The sequence below is a fragment of the Aquarana catesbeiana genome, linkage group LG04, assembly GCF_042186555.1.
Source record: "Aquarana catesbeiana isolate 2022-GZ linkage group LG04, ASM4218655v1, whole genome shotgun sequence".
In the NCBI taxonomy this organism is placed as follows: Eukaryota; Metazoa; Chordata; class Amphibia; order Anura; family Ranidae; genus Aquarana; species Aquarana catesbeiana.
The window spans coordinates 443,456,118-443,477,679 of record NC_133327.1 but is presented as its reverse complement, the minus strand read 5'-3'; the positions used below and the strand labels follow the sequence as shown (position 1 = coordinate 443,477,679).

The 21,562-nt window shown below is 42.7% G+C and overlaps 1 protein-coding gene across 9 annotated transcripts in view; it reads right to left on the bottom strand.

The window, feature by feature from the left end:
- The window catches only part of MAP3K4 (mitogen-activated protein kinase kinase kinase 4), a 257,666-nt gene that overhangs the window by 184,984 nt on the left and 51,120 nt on the right, over window positions 1-21,562 (bottom strand). The window contains exon 1 of one of the 9 annotated variants that reach the window (XM_073627460.1): window positions 16,623-16,794. The exons of 7 other annotated variants lie outside the window; for them this stretch is intronic. The gene's annotated coding sequence lies outside the window, so the exon portion shown is untranslated. Of the gene's footprint in view, window positions 1-16,300; window positions 16,429-16,622; window positions 16,795-21,562 lie in introns of those variants that run through there. One more of the 9 variants, XM_073627461.1, reaches the window with a different exon arrangement.

The window sequence follows — 21,562 nt, the reverse complement described above, 5'->3', positions numbered from 1 at the left end:
TGAAAATATGACAATGATGACTAAATATGTCAATTAAAGCTAGAACAACAGGCACTTTAACATTCCAAGCTCAACTTGAATATTTTAAATTCTCTCTTCAAAGAATACGTCGGGAAAAAAGTTGGAATATTACAAAAAATATCAGGCTTGCACTAGGTCTTTCTGTCAGATGAAACAATCCATGCAATGAGTGTATTAAATCCCTTAACGTCAGGGCAGAACAACGTCCATCAATTAAATGTACAGTAGATGGGATTGGTGATGAATGGTCTAAATAGTGACTAAGGCCTCTTTCACACGGGGATCCGTATGTCCGTTTTTCATCCTTCCGTTTTCGGATGAAAAACGGACATACATTCATCCCTATGGAGCGTCGGATGTCAGCGGTGACATGTCCGCTGACATCCGACCCCGCTCCGATCCGTAAAGTGTAACGGAGGAAAAACCTACTTTTCCCTCCGTTTTCGGATCGGATCGGATGACGACGGACACTACGGACCGTCATCATCCGATCCCCCCATAGGGGAGAGCGGCGCTCTGACAGGTCCGTCGCTGCACAGTGTGCAGCGATGCACCTGTCATCTTCCTGCTCAGCGGGGATCGGCGGAGCTATCCCCGCTGAGCAAGCGGGTGTTCACGGGGCGGATCATCACTGATCCGCCCCGTGTGAAAGAGGCCTTAGTTGTCCAGAATCCTCAGAAGCAGCACATTGCCTGAGACAAGCTCCAATTCCCACTGCGGGAGGAAAGCTTTACAAAACAGGATTTTTTCTTCCCAAAAGTAAACAAGAAAAACAAGATACTAACTTGGTTAAGAAAGCAAAAGCTAAAGTTCTCACCAACCTTTCTACAACAAAGCAAGACTAAAGCACTAAAAGGTCATAATCTCCACAAACAAATATCTTCCCCCACCACATATGTAAACTACCAACACCCCTCTCAGCACAGCTACACAGACATTGGCTGGCTTGATGAAAAACAGGTAAAGACAAAACCACAAAAAACACAATTACAACAACCAACCACTCCCTGGGAAATGCATACCATTATAGGTGTTGAACACTATTGTGTAGGTACACAAGTGACCGAGAGCATTTTGACTGTCTTATAGAAACTATGCATATAACTGCATTTAGGGATTGGTACATTTTAAAATATACAAGAAAAATATATTATTTCTTATTTTATTAAAGCGGACCTTTAGGCTGCATTCACACCTGAGCGTTTTCAGCTCATAAAACGCCCAAAGAAATGCCCAACACAGAACAATCACGGTAAAATCGTGCAACTTTGAAACGCTCAGGTGTGAATGCAGCCTCAGTCATTTTTTCATCTTTCCATCTATGAAATCTTCTGCTTTTGTTGTTTTAACTTTGGACAGCAAAACATTTTTTTCTGCCAGTAAATACCTTATACAGCCCACTTCCTGTTTCTTGTCTGGTCATTAGCCTAGGCGTAGGATATCATACACAGCTCTCTCAATCTCATGAGAGTTTGCCAGGAAGGGAGGGGGGATGAGTCATAAGAGAGCCAATCAGAACTGCAGAGCTGGAGGTGTGCCTCTGTGTGTCTGTGTAAATCCAGGAAGTGAACAGGCAGCAGCTTTAGCTGCCCACAGTTCAAATGGATGCAACCAGACTCAGTGGAGGGATATTTCTGCAGCATATATGGCAAGTACAGAATCACAGTATATATAAAATAATATGCAAAGTGTTCAAAGGGAAGCTTCAGAATGGTAAAGATGTTTTTATTACAAACTATGTGAGCAGACTGCAGTTCCTCTTTAACCACTTGCCGACCGGCCGTGGTCGTTCTGCAGCATGAGCGTGCCGCCGGCGGTATGAGCATGCCTGCGGGTCGGGCAGACTCTATGTCCGCCGGTGACCAGTGATCACCTAGTACAGAGGCAGAATGGGGATCTGCCAGTGTAAACAAGCAGGTCCCCGTTCTGACAGGGGACAGGTCAGAGATCTTCGGTTCACAGTGATCGTGAACAGTGATCTCTGTCATGTCCCAGTGAGCCCATCCCCCTTACAGTTAGAACACACCTAGGGAACACACTTAACCCCTTAATCGCCCCCTAGTGTTAACCCCTTCAGTGCCAGTGTAATTTTCACATTGATCAGTGCATTTTTATAGCACCGATCAATGTAATAATGTCACTGGTCCCAAAAAGTGTAATTTGGGGTCAGATTGGTCCGCTGTAATGTCGCAGTCGCCGTCATTACTAGTAAAAACAATAAAAAGAAAATAAAAGTGCTTAAATCTATCCCATAGTTTGCAGACGCGATAACTTTTATGCAAAACAATCAATATACGCCTATTGCTATTTTTTTTACCAAAAATATGTAGAAGAATATATATCGGCCTAAACTGATGAATACATTTGTTTGTTTTTTTTTTTAATTGTCCCTCTGTTTGTTTATAGTGCAAAAAATAAAAACCGCAGAGGTGATCAAATACCACCAAAACAAAGCTCCATTTGTGGGGAAAAAGGGACATCAAATTTGTTTGGGTACAATGTCACACAACCGTGCAATTGTCAGTTATAGCGACGCAGTGCTGTATCGCAAAAAATGGCCTGGTCATTAAGGGGGCAAATCCTTCTGGAGCAGAAGTGGTTAAGGCTGGCTATACATTATATAACTTTCTTATACAATTTCCTTTAGATTTACCTTCAACTATGTAGTGCAAGTGTCTGCCTGATTGCATACAAATTGAAAGTGTTTAGGTCGGACCTTTATATATACACACTCTTCTCTACCTTTAACACTCTACTCTGTCCTCCACCCTCTAATTCACTCACCGCCTAGGAGATCGCCAATCACTTCAAATAAGATTGATACAATTCATGAGGAGATTCATGAGAACTCAACACCCCATGTCCACAGATACAATCATTACTTCCCTCATTCAACCCTGCTAGTATTAACGAGGTTGCTAAACTTATCTAATACTCATCTAACTACCTCCCCCTGGATCCTGCTCCCTCGCAAATGCTATGCTCACCCTCTGACTCCATTCTACACTCTCAAACTCACATTTTCAACCTCTGTCTTTCTTGTGGCATCTTCCCAAACTCTCTAAAACACGCGCTAGTCACCCCCATACTTAACCACTTCCTGCCCGACCTATAACAGAATGACGGCCGGGAAGTGGTTCTGTTATCCTGACTGGGCGTCATATTATGTCCAGCAGGATAACAGGCGGGGCACGCAGCGCGGCGATCGCAAGTGCAGCATGTCGATAAGAAGCCTCTGACAGAGGCTTCTTACCACATGGATGAGCTGTGACCAATCACAGATGATCATCGCGAGAACCAGGAAGTGCCGGTAATGATTATCAGTACAGACCCCATCAAATGTACCCATAAGCTGCCAATCGTTCCCCAGTCAGTGCCCCATCATAACCCCCTGCCAGTGCCCTAGTGCCAATCATTGCCCACCATAGTGCCAATCAGTGCCCACCATAGTGCCAATCAGTGCCCAGCATTAACACCTGTCAGTACCTGCTCCATCAGTGCTATCTATTAGTGTCCATCAATGACACCTGTTAGTGCCGCCTGTCAGTGCCCATCAGTGCCGCCTGCTAGTGCCCATCAGTGCCACCTGCCAGTGCCCATCAATTCTACATACAAGTGCCTCCCCATCAGTGCCGCCTTATCAGTGCCCGTCAGTGAAGGAGAAAACAAAATGTTATAACAGAAACGAAGAAAAACGTTTTTTTTCAAAAATGTTGGTCTTTTTTAGTTTGTTTAGCAAAAAATAAAAACTGCAGAGGTGATCAAATACCACCAAAAGGAAGCTCTATTTGTGGGAAGAAAATGATAAAAATCTAGTTTGGGTACAGTGTTGTATGACCGCACAATTGTCATTCAAAATGCAACAGCACTGAAGCTCAAAATGTCCTGAGCAGGAAGGGGCGAAAGTGCCTGGTATTGAAATGGTTAAAAAGCCCTCACTGGACCCCACTAATCTTAACAACCTACGCCCCGTCTCCTTACTCACCTTCTCCTCCAAACTTCTTCAAAGACTGGACTACAACCGACTGAGCGACCATCTGACCATTAACAAAAAAAATCGATCCACTTCAGTCTGGATTTCGCCATCAACACTCCAAGGAAATTGCTCTCCCTAAACTCACAAATGACCTACTAACGACTAAAACCAACGGACACCATTCTGTACTACTTCTCCTGGACCTCTCTGCTGCCTTTGACACAGTGGACCACCGCCTCCTCAAAAAACTCCACTCCTTTGGTCTCCATGACTGAACTCTTCACTGGTTCTCATCCTACCTATCCCACCACTCCTTCAGTGTCACTTACAACTCTACTTCCTACTCTTCTCTTCCTTTCTCCGTCGGGATCCCCCAAGGTTCTGTTATTGGACCTCTCCTTTTCTCAATCTACACCACCTCCTCCACCCCCAGCTCTCTCCATCTGTCTCCTCACGCATCACCAACTTACTAGCAGACATATGAGCCTGGATGTCACATCACTTCCTTAAACTCAAGTTATCCAAAACCAAGCTCATGATATTTCCTCCCCCAGGTGCCACTTCCCCTGATTTCTCTGTCAAAATCAACGGCTCAACTACCCCACGCCAAGGTCCTAGATGTAATCCTGGACTCCGAACTAACCATTCGGCCTCACATCCTATCGCTATCCAAAATTTGCCTCCTCAACATTTTCAAGATATGCCCTTCCTAACCAATGTCACCACCAAGCTTCTAATCCACTCCCAGGTCATCTTTCACCTTGACTTCTGCAATTCCCTCCTCATTGGCTTACCTCTAAATGGGCTACTGCCAGGCTCATCCACCTTACAAACCACTCAGCATCTGCTATACTAACAATAACTTACAAAGCCATCCACAACCTGGCCCCCAGCTACATCACTAACCTAGTCTCAAAATACCAACCTAATCGTTTTCCTCCAGCTCTATAACTCCCTTGTCACCTCATCCCATGCTCGCCTACAGGACTTCTCCAGAGCCTCTCCCATCCTCTGGAATGCTCTACCCCAATCTGTCCGACTTTCTCCTACTTTGTCCACTTTCACACAATCCCTGAAAATTCCTCTTTTCAGAGAAGCCTATCTGGTCCCCACCTAACTGTACATTTATTTTCTCCATCAGCACATCCCCCACAGTTATTACCTCTTGTATCCATTGACCTTCACTCTTAGAGATTGTAAGCTCTAAAGGAGCAGGGCCCTCCGATTCCTACTGTACTACTTACAGTGTATTGTATTTGTACGGTCCACCCTCAACTTGTAAAGTGCTGCGTAAACTGTTGGCGCTATATAAAGCCTGTATAATAATAATAATAATAATAAATATTATATGGTTTTGGTAAATCTAAAAGAAAATTGTATAACGTATGGCTGGCCTAAAAAGTCTTTCCATGTGATGTCTGAATGAACTCAGTCCCACGAATAAGGCTGGCCATACATTATACTAGTGGTGCATCAAAATGTACAGTCCAGTACCAAAACTGAAAATTTAGGATGCACTTGGCTGAAAACTGAAACGGACAGTTTTTTTTAGAAATGTATATTTTTTTTATATAGAATTGTATTATATTTGACTTTTTAAATTACTATCATGAATTTAAACGAATATGAATTTATTTCAGTCATTATTGGCACCGATAACCCCAATTTTGTCTTATAATTTTCGATGGCCATGATCGGCACCTTTTTTTCTGTTGGCAAAACACAGAAAATCCTATTTTAGGCCAATAACTTTCAATGGCCAAAATTTCAGTGCATCCCCTACAGTATACAATTTTCCTATTCGATTTCCTTTAGATTTACCTTCAACTACGGTAGTGCAAGGGCCTGCCTGACTGCATACAAATTGAAAGTGTTTACGTTTGACCTTATGTTATATGGTTTTGGTAATTTTAAAAAGGAAAATTGTATAACGTATGGCCAGCCTAAAACGAGTCTTTCCATGTGGCCATGTGGTGTCTGAATGAAATCAGTCACACGAATAAGACAGTATTTAGGTCAATGGATTCATAGTTACATAATTAGTCAGGTTGAAAAAAAATAAATAAATAAATAAAAAAGGAAGAAGGACACACGTCCATCTAGTTCAACCAAAAAAAAAAATTCAAACCGATACGCTTGGTCACTTGGTCTGAAAGTGGATGTAAACTGTCACATATACCAAGTGAAGTGAACAGCCTCAGGTGATACACAGATGAGACAAATCTCCCTACATAAGTTTTACATGAATATCTGCTGTCTGCTTTATATATGGTTTAGAAAGCGCACATAGTGTTAGGAGATTCTCTCTTCCTGGTTAGCACTGCAGTGAAGCCTGGGCATACAGCCAAGACAGCTGATTGGAGGAAAGGCACACACCCCCTCTCCTCATAGGCAGAGGCTTTCAGAGATGTTTGTTGAATCCTTTAGGGCTCTGCTAATCTATAGCATCCTTCCCAACACAAAACTCTGGCTGCTTTTATCATATGTGATAGAGAACTTGTCAGGAGTCATCAGGCTAATAACAGAAAAACGGGGCAGGAGAAAGCTACGGGACATGAAGAGAGATAAAAAAAACACTGCAGATATATGTCCCTAGCTCAAATTTCATGAAACGGGTTTACATCCACTTTAAAGTGTTACTAAACCCAGGATCCTGCATTCACTATATCTGGTCTTCCACAGTACATGGAAATGCAATTATTTTTAGTCAATATAAAATTAAATACCTTTTCTCATTAGCAGTATATAGCAGTCTTGCGACTTCTATCTGTGTCTGGTTAAAGCTTGTAGTAGGCATTTTGATTCTATCCTGACTATCCTATGAGGCAGCATAACCCCTGACTTTGTCTAGAAAGTGCTGATCGGCTGTTTGCTGATCACATGCACCCTCCCGATAAAAAAAAAAAAAAAAAACACACACTGACAATACACACCAAACTCAGCATGTGCAGAGTGCCTCAAAGGCTGTTCTATCAGGAGATGGATTGGGGACAGTAAAAAAGGGAGGACCAGAGAAGACAGGATCAAACAGCCTTTTTATACAATGAGGAGGATTAACCCCTTAAGCTCCACAGTGAGTACAACAGACATGCTTTACTGCATTTACAGCCTGATTATATTATAATATACACACACACACCACACACTTTATTGTCAAAAGCATTGAGACACCTGCCTTTACCCGCACATGAACTTTAATGGCATCCCAGTCTTAGTCCGTAGGGTTCAATATTGAGTTGGCCCACCCCTTGCAGCTATACCAGCTTCAACTTTTCTGAAAAGGCTGTCCACAAGGTTTAGGAGCGTGTCATTGGGAATGTGTGACCATTCTTCCAGAAGCACATTTGTGAGGTCAGGCACTGATGAAGATGAGAAGACTCGGCTTGTAGGCTCTGCTCCAATTCATCCCAAATGTGTTGCATCGGGTTGAGGTCAGGACTGTGCAGGTCAGTCAAGTTCCTCCACCCCAAACGCGCTCATCCATGTCTTTATGGACCTTGTCCAAATCATTTGCTGGAGGGGGGGGGGGGGGGGGGATTATGATGTGAGGTTGTTTTTCAGGGGTTGGACTTGGTCCCTTAGGTCCAGTGAAGGGAACTCAAGGTGCCAGCATACCAAGACATTTTGGACAATTTCATTCTCCCAACTTTGTGGGAACAGTTTGGGGATGGCCCCTTCCTTTTCCAACATGACTGCGCACCAGTGCACAAACAAGGTCAATAAAGACATGGATGAGCGAGCTTGGGGTGGAGGAACATGACTGGCCTGCACAGAGTCCTGCCCTCCCCCCAATACAACACATTTGGGATGATTTAGAATGGAGACTGCGAGCCAGGCCTTCACGTCCACAACCGTGCCTGACCTCACAAATGCGCTACAAAAAAAACAAAACGCATGGTTAGGTTAAAATTTAAAAGTAAGCAGCTAAGTCGCCAAAATATATAGGAACTGTTTTAAAGTGGTATTAAACCTAAAAGCAAACATTATTATATATCAGCTAATTCTTAGATGTGGTGGCTGGATTCATTCTCTTTTATTTTCACCTGGTGATCTGGCCAGTAAGTCTGTTTTCACATAACAAGCCGTCCTGCAGATTTAGCAGTTAGAAGGTTGAGACAAACCATTTAAATACTGATGGGGCTGTTTGCAATGGTCAGCTTTTATTTGTTTATGTTAAACTTTTGTCCCAAAAGAAAAAAAACTGTTGTTGTAACTGCTTATAAAGTATTAACTGGAGTTTGGCTTCCATTTGTTAGTGTATTCAAATGTGCTAGTGCACCTAACACTCCCCTCCCCACAAGAATAACAATGCTGCTATCTAAGTGCCGGTTCACACTGGTGCGATGCGAGAACACTGCGAATCCACTGCGTGTTCCCGCATCGCACCGACTCGCATGTCAGATCACACTGCCATATGAAAAACGCTGGGGAGTGTCAATACATTGTTACTGACACCCCCAGTTCAGCTTGCATATCGCACTGTGAACTGACAGTTCGGACATGAATCGGATCGCATATGTGTGAACACACGCGATCCGATTCTGGTCCGAACAGAAAAAAGGGTCATGTGCGTGTTTGCACCGAATGCGGTGCGATATCAGCCATACTATCTCTATGGCTGATATCGCACCACCCAGACATCGCATGTAATGTGAACGGCAGTGCGCTGCGAATTACATGCGATGTCTGTGCAATGTTTGGCATCGCACAAGTGTGAACCAGCACTAAAGGTGTTTCTGTGCTTCTTCATCCAGAGTGGGGTACTGTAATACAGGAAGTGTTACTGGCCAGATCATTAGGTGAAAACAGAGGGACAAAAAGACTGAAAAAAAGAAAACAAATGCAGCCACAACATCTAATGATTGGTAATCTGTCATATATTAAATTTTGGGTTTTGGGTTTAATACTGTTTTAAGGATATGCAATTCTTTGTAGCCAGTCATTTGATCCAGCCACTCCTGTCAGGCTGAAGCCACTTACATTTTCCTAAGGCAGGCCATAAACTGTGCAAATTTCTTTTCTGCAACAAAGAAATTCACAGGATTCCCCCATCAACGGAGATTGTGCTGACAAGGGAATCCTTCCTGCCAATACATAGCATTATCCAGACAGGCTGGTTGTACCCAAGTTGACTGATCAACTTGGTACATTCAGCCTGTCCATACACAATTTCCGATTTGAACCATCTATGGCCAGCCTAAGAAACACTGGTCAGAACACACCCCCAGCACACTAGGAAATTTGACAACCAGAAGACAAAATGTAATTTTTTGTTAGATGCTCCCAAACAGAAAATCAGGTCTTAACGGATGCAGACCCTGCCACTTTCCTCATTAGACCCCTACAAGTGCAGCAGCTGACTGAATTAAAAAGTCACATCTATTCACATTCATTTTGCACATGGATACAAACAGCTATTTCTTCAGGAGTTGAAAGGAAGGAAGCTACAACGAAGTTTGTTAAAATCCTTGCAATATACACAGATCACCCAAACGTCTATTTTCTCAAAAAAAAAAAAAAATGGAGACACACTTTAAAAATATTTTCACAGAGTACATTGCAAATTATGCAATAACTATATGTGCGGTTAAAGCCATGAAGCTCTCTGCAGATCAGTTAGAGAATGTTTCTGGCCGCACAAGGCAGTCTGCAATAGACAAGTTCATTTACATTGATGACCAAATCTGACAATGATGGGCGGTCCTAACTGCCCATAAAAGTGATAGACTAGCAGCTGGGTTGCTAGCAGCACATGGACAGGACACTGTCCCATGTGTCTTCCATCAGTACTCCTTTCTAAGAATTCTTATGTAAACTTCTGACCAGGTGGTATAGGACTTCCGCTCGCTTGGCTCAGATTTTTCCCAGAACCAAATCCAATAGTTGTAAAGGGTGTAATCAGAAGGGCACTTTTCTCCATCTTTGATGGTCCTGCCCCGAAATTAAAGGTTTCTGGGGCGCAATTGCACCTTGTATACAGAAAATGATTCACAGGCCCATCAAATGTACTCCTTTACAGTTTCTTTTTCACGATATCCCAGCTCCTGTTAAATTGTATAGGAACAGCGCAACTCCCCATCTGCTAAACATGGCAAAAAGCTTATTCTGAGGTACTGGAAGCAAGCAGTTTGCCCAATGGTGGCCGAATGGAAGAGGGAGGTTAATTCCATAAAGGAAGCAGAATTTAAGGCCCCTTTCACACTACCGCAACTTCAAAGTCACGCGATTTCAGGGAATGCCTGGGTAAACTTGTGTCCACTCGCATCAAAGTTGGCCAAAGTAGTACAGGGACTACTTTGAAGACGGTGCGACTTGAAGTTGTCCAGATATGAATGGTACTCATTGGAAATCATGGGGTACGACTTGTCATGTGACTTTGCAGTCCTAAGTCGCAGGACAAGTCGCACAAGTGTGAAAGGGGCCTTAAGCTACGATATAATACGTTTATTTTGGGTTTAAAGTGCACAGGAGTATTTTTTTAAAAATAACAAACATGTCATACTTACCTGCTCCGTGCATGCCCTCTCCCGAGCGAGCTACATGTGCCCATAGACACACAGAGCACGGCGTGAAACCCCCCCCCCCCCCCCACATCTCCTCACTGGCTGTGATTGACAGCAGCAGGAGACAGTTGCTGAGCCAATGAGGAGGGAGGGAGCCAAGAACCTCTGCTCTCATATCACATTGCTGGATTGATATTGGACTCAGGTGAGTACGGGAGGTGGGGGGCCTGTCTGCTTCCAGGAATGCACATCTGTCTAACCACAGATAATTGTTCCATGTGTGATCAGCCTTGGACAACCTCAACTTGTCACTGATTTGCATAGGTTTTCTGCCTGTGGCTGATTAGCAACACCTGGATATACCTGCTGCAGTAATACGCTGATCTTGGCACTGTACGGCCCCATTCAACTGTGTGCATGAGCCCTTAATGTAATAGAAATATACATGTTATAGTCAATGTGAGTATGACATGACTATCTTCTGCCCTGCCCAAATTATACCTGAATTGATAACTTTCAGAAGAGAAAGTTGGCACCAGCCTATGCACAAGCCTATTTTTGCCAAAGAAATGTTGTGTACCTTTTCTGCAGATGAAGTTGCCCCAGCATGTGCAGATTCGATTTGCATTCAGACATTTGTGGTAAATTACTGCATGCCCAAAACAATGCACTGCTGTAAGAAAGCCTATTCAATTTGAATGGACTGGCCACATGCCACTATGCTGGTTTTAACAAGTGTCTTTTTCTCACTTCAGCACACCACAAAGCACAAATGGTTTACAAAACTCCATTGGGGTATGCCTATGCAAAAGTGTTGTGGTGTGCCGAGATATCATTCGAAAAAAAAAAAAAAAAAAAGAGAAGATCGATAGGGGTTCTTAAAAAAATAAAAAAAATAAAATGTACACTTTAAATCAGGGATATGCAATTAGCAGACCTCCATCTGTTGCAGAACTACACGTCCCATGAGGCATAGGAAGACTGACAGCCAAAGCATGACACCCAGAGGCAGAGGCATGATGGGACTTGTAGTTTTGCAACAGCTGAAGGTCCGCTAATTGCATATCCCTGCTTCAAAATAACCACATACTCAGTAATGCAGAACCAGAATTAACTCAATCAGATCCACGCTATAGCCGAATGACAGCTACAGCACGGATCTGCTTTGCCGGAGGGCGTCAATAGACATCCTCCCCTTTGCAAGCTAACCACGCCCCCCGCTGCAGGGCACGCGGCGCGTGCTGTGGTCACCCGAGTATCGGGTGATCACAGATCAGAATAAGGGGTCGATCCCGACCCTTACCACGTGATCAGCTGTCAGGATCGGTAATCGTTTTTTTTTTTCTCTTCTCACACTGACAGCGTGAGGAGAAAAAAAAAAAAAAAGCCGATCACTGGCTTCTGTTGAAGGGACATCAGTCCCAAGCAGGGAGAGGCGAAGCCGCCTCATATGTGCCCACTTTGCCCACCAATCAGTGCCACCTATCAATGCCCACGAGTGCCACCTATCAATGCCCGCCAGTGGTGACAATCAGTGCCATCAAGCAGTGCTGCCTATCAGTGCCCATCACTGCCACCCATCAGTGCCCATCACTGCAACCCATCAGTGCCAGCTATCAGTGCCACCTATTAGTGCCCTTCATTGTCACCAATCAATGCCCTTCAGTGCCACCCCATCAGTGCCTCCTTATCAGTGCAGCCTATTGGTGCCCATCAGTGCAGCCTCATCAGCGTACATCAATGAAGGAGAAAAATTACCTGTTTGCAAAATCTATTAACAAAAAATAAAAAACACAGAGGTGCTTAAATACCACCAAAACAAAGCTCTATTTGTGGGGAAAAAAAAAATGATAAAAATTTCATTTGGGTACAGTGTTGTATGACCGCGCAATTGTCAAAGAGTGACAGCGCTAAAAGCTAAAAATTGGTCTGGGCAGGAGGGGGGTTCAGGTGCCCAGTAAGCAAGTGGTTAAGCAATTTAATCTGATAGAGGCAAGTGAGGAAAGAAACCGAGAAAGTGAGCTTGCATAATTATCTGTTTAAGCAACATACAAATAAAGGAATGGTATAGTCAATCACTGGCTTGGATATAACATTGTATTAAAATAATTACAAGGCAGTGCAGCTTTATTTACCATAAAATGGGTGGAGTATACTTCTATTCTGGACATTTTAAAATCAAAATTGCCACACCAAAACATACACAATATTTTAAAATGCTGCCATTTTATATCTGCCCAAAACTAAAACGCCTGCAATTTTACTTAAACGTCTAAGCATACTCCCCCGCTCCCTCCCCCATTCTCCGATGCAGCAGGGAAAGTCCATTCATTCCAAGATTGGATGTTAAAAGCAATGAAATGATATTCATTATATCATCCAATGTTCGTTAAAAAAAATCTACTAGTGTATGGCCAACCCACGGGTTGCAGGAAAGAAATTCACACGATTCCCCCATCAATAACTACAGTGCTGACAAGGGAATCTCTCCTGCCGAGCAATTGTCTTCTCCCGGCGGGGCGATAATCAAGACAGTAATTATTGCTAGCGGCAGGCTGGTTGTGCCCAAGTTGATCCATGCAGCCTGCCCATTAATTGTTTGAATATTGGCTGGCTGCTGAACTGGCCGAGATTCAAACAGCGTATGGCTGGCCTTAGACTATGGCAGGTAGCCTGGAGTCACAGGAGATCCCAAATGATATGAGAAGCCAGTGGGTTATTCAACCCAGGAATATTTTATCTATAACCTGAATATCAACACTAGGTGGACTAATGGTTTGAAAACCTTTGGACCATGCACTTACAGATTCCTGGGCTCAACATACATAAAATAAACTGGTTCGAACTGCTGGACACAACCTTGAACACCCATGTAGTAGAGCTTAATTAATCATTAAGAATTGATATGAGATCGCGATTCTTTCCCCCTCGCGATCTTAAAGGGGTTGTAAAGGTATTTTTTTTTTTTTTTTTTTTTAAATAACAAACATGTTATACTTACCTTCACTGTGCAGCTCGTTCTGCACAGAGTGGCCCCGAACCTGGTCTTCTGGGGTCCCTCGGCGGCTGTTTCAGCTCCTCCCCGCAAGAACTAACCACCTTAATGGGAGCTCCCTCGCATGGTGGTGAGTGCTTGCGGGCGCGCTCCCGTGATACAGCCGGCGGCTATAGCCGCTCGCTGTATCACTCGGCCCCGGCGCGCCGCGTCATCGGATGTGATTGACAGCAGCGCGAGCCAATGGCTGCGCTGCTTTCAATCCATCCACTGCAGCCAATCAGCGACCAGGCTGAGCTGCAATGAAGATGACGAGGACGAGCAGCGAAGATTCGAGGCGTCAGGTAAGTAAAACGGGGGGGCTGGGGGCGGCGGTACTGTCAAAAGTTTTTTCACCTTAATGCATAGAATGCATTAAGGTGAAAAAATTTTTACCTTTACAACCCCTTTAAAGCATTTTCCAGATTCTATGCAGAGTTCTCTGCTCAAGCCAACAGCTGTCAAAAAAAAAAAAAAACACACACACACACACACACACAGCCAAGTTTCCTCAGCTGCTGAGCTAACTATAAACATTGTAATGTTTTGTTCTTTAGATCAAAGGTCTGTAACTGAGGGAAGTTTAACCACTTAGCATAGGTTCACACAGGGGCAACCCAACTTACAGCATGACTTTGCAAGGCGATTTGGAGGCGACTTCAGTGTGACTTTGAGCAACTTACAACGCAACTTAAAGTTGCCTCCAGGACAGGCAACTTTGGCTGTGGCCATTCACAGATTAATCAGCTCTCCGGGAGGGAGGGGTTTGCCTGGGTAAATTATTTTCTTTTCCTGTAAAGTCACTTCAATATAGATGGAGATCCGACTTGGAGGCAACTTCCATTGAAATCTATGGGTACAAGTTGCCTAGAAGTCGTCTTGAAGTAGTACAGGAACCTTTTCTGAAGTCGGAGCAAATTCAGTAGTGTACATTAAGACGGCTCTCATTCACTTCAATGGAATTTCTTATGTCCCGCGACTTGTGGCAACTTGAGGTCTGACAAGTCGGATCCCAAGTCGCTGTAGTGTGAACCGGCACTTAAAGACTAAACCTTTTCTGACACTTGTCAAAATCATTATTTTTTGCAAGAAAATTACTTAGAACCCCCAAATTATATTATATTATACATATATACACACACACACACATATATACACACACACATACACACACACACATATATACACACAATAATATAATATAAATATAATATAAATATATTTTTTTTTTAGCAGAGACCCTAGAGAATAAAATGGTGGTTGTTGCAATATTTTATGTTGCTCTGTATTTGCGCAGAGGCTTTCAAATTTTTTGGGGGGGCAAAAAATATACACTTTAACCGTTTCCCGACCGGCTCACACACTTTTGCTGCTGCAGAATGGCTCTCCTGGGCGAAATCCCATACGGGTAACACAAAACTTTTTTTAAATGCGCCCCGTCGAGCTTGCGTGCAGAAGCGAACGCATATGTGACTAGAGCCCGCATATGAAAACGCCGTTCAAACCACACATGTGAGGTATCACTGTGATCGGGAGAGCAAGAGCAATAATTCTAGCCCTAGACCTCCTCTGTAACTTACAACCTGGAGAATTTTTTTAAAACGTCGCCTATGGAGATTTTTAAGGGTAAAAGTTTGTTGCCATTCCACGAGCGGGCGCAATTTTGAAAGCGTGACATGTTGGGTATCAATTTACTCGGCGTAATATTATTTTTCATAATATAAAAAAGATTGGGCTAACTTTACTGTTGTCTTATTTTTAAATTCAAAAAAGGTGTATTTTTTCCAAAAAAAGTGCGCTTATAAGACCGCTGCGCAAATACGGTGTGACAGAAAGTATTGCAACAACCTCCATTTTATTCTCTAGGGTGTTAGAACCCCCAAACATTATACTTTTCTAAGTAATTTTCTAGCAAAAAAAAAAACTGTTTTTAACTTGTAAACAACAAATCTCAGAAAGAGGCTCGGTCCTTAAGTGGTTAACTTCAGCAGGTTTTGTACCACCAATGTGCAGACTAACTTTTATATGCTGCAGCCTGAAGAAAATAGCTTTTACTACAGAACAGAGGTTTCCACCCAGCCACTCAGGGATATCAGAGGGATAACAGTGTAAAGATCAGAGATCATGATCGTGCTTTAATAGTAGTCTTGCCATGTAATACACACACACACAAAAATGAAATAAAAATGCTCTAGAACTGGTAAATAATGTAAGGCATGTGCATTTCTGGATTGAGGATCTCTAATAATCAAAAATTCATTTTATTGTCAAAATAATCTGTATTTAACCATTCTCAAAATGATTGCCCTGCAGTTATCTCTCCTTATGCAAACTGTGCTTTGCACCCAGCGTGCTTAAGAATATCTGCAAAAAACTTTGCACATAAAAATGGACGAATATTTTGCAGAGAGCATGTTGTGTGGATTCTTTACTAAAATATTAACATAATTTCTCACTTACCCACATACAATAGAATCAAAATTACAGGCTACTTAACTTACTCTATACTTATATCTGTGACTGCCATTAGGATAGAATTATTTTTTGCAAAAACATTTTTCCCAATAAAAAAAAGTAAAATTTCTAACGAAGATCATTGTCACCAGGTACATCTGAAAATAGAACAATCAGTCAATACTGGCCATACATAGCTCAACCTTTGCAAGAAATGTTAAAAGAGATGCATCTCTTTGTCAGGCGAAAAAGTGACATACAGAGTCAACTCATCAAAAGTGCTGGTTAATGCACAAATAGTATCAGACTTACTGGAAAATCTCTGCTACCTGGCAACCATGGTTTCCTTTTGTATGGAGAGTACATCAAATTCCAAAGCCATCAGCTAAACTGGAAAGAAACTTGCAGCAGGTTCTGGCAGTGCCGCATTGTGGTAGAGGATGGCCGGCTGTTTGATTGCCCATCAATCTCAATCTCAGTGTGACATCTACTTAATAAAAGACCTGCCTAAACCCTGTGCAGGGACAAAAAGAGGATTCACAATAATAACACGCATCACCCCATGCACATTTAGGATTTCAAACTGATCCAATACAGAACACCATTTTAAAGACATCTGACAACAGATACTCACCACACAACGTTCTATTGAAAATACATCTACTGTCTGTAGGCTCCATTTAAAAAAAATAAAAATATAAAAAAAAATAAAATTAGTTTAAAAACAAAGGGGTTTAAATGCTCCAGATTCCAGAAACAGGACTTCAAACCAATCCCTGGATATTCAAAGTTATGAATACTGAAGAAATTATTGCTGCATCTGAATAACTCCGTAGGAAACATCCTACATCTGAGTCACTCCACACTCCACCCTGATTACTTAAAACCTTGTCTAGAATATGAGGTCAACAATAAGCTGTAGAATCATACAAGCTTTCATAAAAGTACAGAAAAAGTTTCAGAAAAGTAAAGATTTGAAAAAATATCAGAGTTCAGAAAACAATCCAATGCATTATTTGTTTGCTTTGTCTAAAAGCCTACAAACTGAATCTTAAAGCGGTATTAGGCTCGATTCACACCTATGCATGCGTTTTTGGAGGTTTTTTTTTCATGCTTGCCACGTTTTTGAGCAGCGTTTTTGCCGCGATTTTTGCCGCGATTTGCGTTTTGCGATTTTTTTTTTTTTTTTTTTACAGTTTTTTTTTACAGTCTAAAAAAAAAAATTAAAAAAAAATTAAAAAAAAAAAAAAAAACGGCAAAAACGCATCAAAAACGCTGCAAAAACGGTGCACTTGCGTTTTTGATGCTTGTCCATTGAATTCTATTACATGCAAAACGCTGCATTTTGCGTGAAAAAAAGTCCCTGACCCTTTCCAAAAATGCAGAGAAACAAAAAGGCATTGATGTGAACATGTTCCATAGGAACCCATGTTAAAAAATATACCGTGCATTTCTGCAAAATGCAAAATGCATCAAAAAACGCGCTAGTGTGAATGGAGCCTTAAACTCAAAACCAAAACATTAACATATTGCAGCTTACTAATAAGATGTAGTGGTTGCATTAGATTTAACCACTTCTGGACCAGCCGCCGCAGTGGTAGGTTGGCTCGGCTGGGCAAAATCAACATTACCTTACGTCACTTTGCCTTTTGCCCACTAGGGGCACGCGCGCTCGCAACGTGTGCCCGGAGCCGATGCAAGTGCCCGGCGGGTGAGATGACCGCTAGGCACCCATGATTGCTCACAACAGAGCGAGAACCGGGATTTGTGTGTGTAAACACACAGATCCCAGTTCTTTCAGGGGGTAGAGACAGATCGTGTGTTCATAGTAAGTGTGAACACCGATCTCTCTCTCCTCCTAGACAGTCCCATCCCCCCACAGTTAGAACACACCTAGGGAACACAGTTAACCTCTTGATCGCCCCCTAGTGCTAACCCCTTCCCTGCCAGTGACATTTATACAGTTATGAGTGCATTTTTATAGCACTGATCACTGTATAATTGTCAATGATCCCACAAATGTGTCAAAGGTGTCCAATTTGTCCGCCGCAATATCGCAGTCCTGATAGAAACAAACAAACAAACAGATCGCAGATCGCTGCCATTACTAGTAAAAAAAAGTTTGAAAAAATGCCATAAATCTATCCCCTATTTAACTATAACTTTTGATCAAAAAGTGATCAAATACCACCAAAAGAAAGCTCTATTTGTGGGGAAAAAAGAACGTCAATTTTGTTTGGGTACAGCATCGCACAACTGCACAGTTGTCAGTTAAATCGACGCAGTGCCGTATTGCAAAAAATGGCCTGGTCATTGAGAAGCCAAATCTTCTGGGGCTGAAGTGGAGAGCACCTGTCATCTCTATCCCGCTGCAGCTCCTCCTCTGACCCGATGTTGACTCCCTGACCGTCCCATTCACTTAAATAGAACGGCTGGTGATGCGGCAGTGTCACCACAAGGTGGGGGACGCGGCGGCAGCAGGTGAGTGATTGCCCGCTAATGGGCACTGCCATGATAGATCTGAAATGACAGGTGCTCTTTAAAAGTAAGGATTTATTCTGTTAGAATCTTTAATATTTGCAAACAAAATGAAGGTTTCCCATTTAGAATAATAAGCCGTCAGGTTAGTAAAAGAGCAATAGCAGAACCCGATTCAATCAATCATACACTAAAAGGAAAAAGGAATATTCCTGAACTTTGTTTTATCTCATGGTTACTGCGACATTGTGTGGATGCATCAATGCAGTGCATATTATCTCAGTTTGCAGAGCTTGGATTCATTGAAAGAGTTTACCAAAAATTTAAATATTGCAGAATACACAGCCTCATGCTACATAACTAAGCTCCATTTCATGCTGAATAAACTAAATTATTAACTTATCTTAAATAGAAAACTATCTTTATATAGATTTTTACACCAAAAGCATTTTATTAAAATAAATTGAATAAAAATTAAAAAAAAAATCATTGATTTATATCCACCCTGCTTGGGGTGCCTAAACTCTGGATGAAGGAGTAACTTGGGGGGGGGGGAGCATTCTTCAAAGACAAACTACAGCTCATACTTTTTAAAGGATAAGTTCACAAAAAAAGTATGTAGCATTGGGAACATGTTACATGTTCCACCCTAAAAACAGGTGGAACATGTAACATGTTCCGAAAGGTGAACTTTAAGCAGTTACAGCAAACAGTTTTGTTCCTTTTGGGATGAAGGTTTTACATAAAGAAAAAAAAAAAAGCTAATCATTGTAAGGCCACCAATTCCCACCCCCCAAATCAGTGCTAACTGGTTTGTCTCAAACCTTTTACCTGCTACATCTGCAGGACATCTTGTTCTGTTCAAAAGACAACAGACTGAATCACCAGGTGAAAATAAAGGAAAGAAAGAAAGCTAAAACAATATAATAAAAGGTTTGCTTTTGGTTTTAATACCACTTTAGGGTTTGCAATAAATAACACCCTATGGCATGAGCCTATCAGCTGGTGAATGCTGAACAAAGTTAACAATAAATAGAAAGCTTTGTATCCCACCCGTTGACTGTGGAAAGTTACAATAAGGCCCCTTTCACACTGGGGCGGTGGGGGCGTCGGCGGTAAAACAGCACTATTTTTAGCGCCGCTTTACCATCGTTTTTGCAGCAGTATTCGGCCGCTAGCGGTGCGGTTTTAACCCCCGCTGCCAGCCGAAAAAAGGTTAAAACCGCTCGCATAACGTTGCTACAGCTGCGGTATAGCCGCGCTGCCCCATTGATTTCAATGGGCAGGAACGGTTTAGGAGCGGTGAATACACCGCTCCAAAGATGCTGTTTGCAGGAGTTTTTTTTTCTCTCCTGCCAGCGCACCGCTTCAGTGTGAAAGCCCTCGGGCTTTCACACTGGAGAAACAGCAGCGGCAGTTTTAGGTCGGTTTGCAGGCGCTATTTTTAGCGCAATAACGCCTGCAAACCGCCCCAGTGTGAAAGGGGCCTTAGGCTCCTTTCAAACTGAGAAGTTTTTCAAGCGCTTTTGCATTAAAAAAGTGCCTGAAAAGCTCAAGAAAAATGCTTCCCTTTAAAGTCAATGAATGTGTTCACACTGGGGCTGTGCGCTTCTATTGCTGTGAAATAAAATTCTGCTTGCAGCATCTTTAGGGAAGCTAAAAAAAAATAAATAAAAAAAGAACTAAAAGCACCAGAAACGCATCTTCGCATGGAAAGCAATAGAAAGCGCTGTAAAACCGCACCTACAATTCGTTTTTGAGTCACGTTCTTTAAAAGCCGCACACGCGGAAACATTTGCCGTGGATCAGTGTGAACGTGCCCTTGCTGTATATTCACAAGAAACAGAAAAATAATCCCAAGTGCACCCCAACATAGGACTAAAGATGTTTTGCAGCCAGAGAGATCTAATAACAGGAAAAGAGTAAAGCTGGCTGATTTCCCCATCCTCACATTCAAGGTGGAGGGGGGGGGGGGGGATCATTCCCACCTGAGCTATTGGGTTCTGACAGCTACAGCCGGTGGCGCTACTCGAGCAGCATCCATCCATCACGCTGGTTGTACAGAAGTCGATTGGTAGATAAGTCTATTCAACCAAGGTGCCCATACATGGAATGAGATTTGGCTGGCTCCGATGAACCAGCCAAATAATAATTTTTTTTATTAAATTTTAATGCATGGCCAGCTTTAGGCTCAATGCACACAACTGTACGGCATGCCAAGCCTGCATTATCACTTTTCCAGGACCTGGGGGGGTGCAAGGCCAAGCCGCACTGTGAGTCAATGGACACACCGTGCACGGCTGGACATTGAGCCCACATGAGTGCCACCATAGGAAGCAGCTTTCAAAAGGTGGCAAACGGGGAAGTAGAGGAGTCTAGAGCACAGGCAGGGGACCCCAGAAGAGGAAGAGCAGAGCTGCTCTGTGCGAAGCCATTGCACAAAGCAAGCAAGTATGATATGTTTGTTATTTAAAAAATATAATAAATAAATAAAATAACTTTATAATTAGGACCCTTTTACACTGGGGCGGTTTGCAGGCGCTATTGCGCTAATAATAGCTCCTGCAAACTGACCCGAAAGTGCCGCTGCTTTGTATCCAGTGTGAAAGCCCCAAGGGCCCCAAGGGCCTTCACACTGGAGCGGTGCGCTGGCATTCACCGCTCCTGCCCATTAAAATCAATGGGACAGCGTGGCTATACCGCCAGCAAAGCGCCTCTGCAGAGGCGCTTTGCGGTGGTTTTTAACCCTTTCTCGGCCGCTAGAGGGAGGTAAAACCGCCCCGCTAGCCTCCGAATACGACAGTAAAGCGCCGCTAACAATAGCGGTGCTTTACCGCTGACGCCGACCCCGCCCCAGTGTGAAAGGGGCCTTACGGTAAAGTACTTTAAATTTTCTTTTCTGAATGATATTTTGGTTCGATCGTTTTCAATAAAGATTATTATTTAATTCTTATTATTTCCAGTTTGTTCCTTTTTGAAGAATCCTGCCAGGACCTTTGTGCCACTTTTTCTCTCTTTTTTTTCTAATATGCTAATCTGATTCAGAGGAACACACCTAATCACTAATCTGTATGTACTTACGTGAATGTTTTTTTG